Here is a 292-nt window from a genome sequence, read left to right on the forward strand (position 1 = left end):
TTATTAGCCCGGTCCGCGACTTAATGGACACCCTGTATATGTACTTGCATATATACCATATTGTAGTCTTTTTCAAACTGCGCGCCGAATTGTTATATCAAATATACGGTCAAAATATAAATACATTGTTTAGATTACGTCGCCTGAAAGAAAGACGTTGTACATAATATATCCTATACAGGGTGTCCATTAAGTCGCGGACCGGGCTAATAACTTGAAAGAAAAAAAAATTTTCTAAAAACGCCGAAACACGTCAAAATATTTTTCAAAAAATCTATCTTTTGAGGGGGGT

The 292-nt window shown here is 35.6% G+C and overlaps 1 protein-coding gene across 1 annotated transcript in view; it reads right to left on the bottom strand.

Annotated features, from left to right (window-relative positions):
* The window catches only part of LOC108764934 (ATP-binding cassette sub-family A member 2), a 30,257-nt gene that overhangs the window by 15,733 nt on the left and 14,232 nt on the right, over window positions 1-292 (bottom strand). The window lies entirely within an intron of this gene.

The sequence above is a fragment of the Trachymyrmex cornetzi genome, unplaced genomic scaffold (assembly GCF_001594075.2).
Source record: "Trachymyrmex cornetzi isolate Tcor2-1 unplaced genomic scaffold, Tcor1.1 scaffold468, whole genome shotgun sequence".
NCBI classification, from domain to species: domain Eukaryota; kingdom Metazoa; phylum Arthropoda; class Insecta; order Hymenoptera; family Formicidae; genus Trachymyrmex; species Trachymyrmex cornetzi.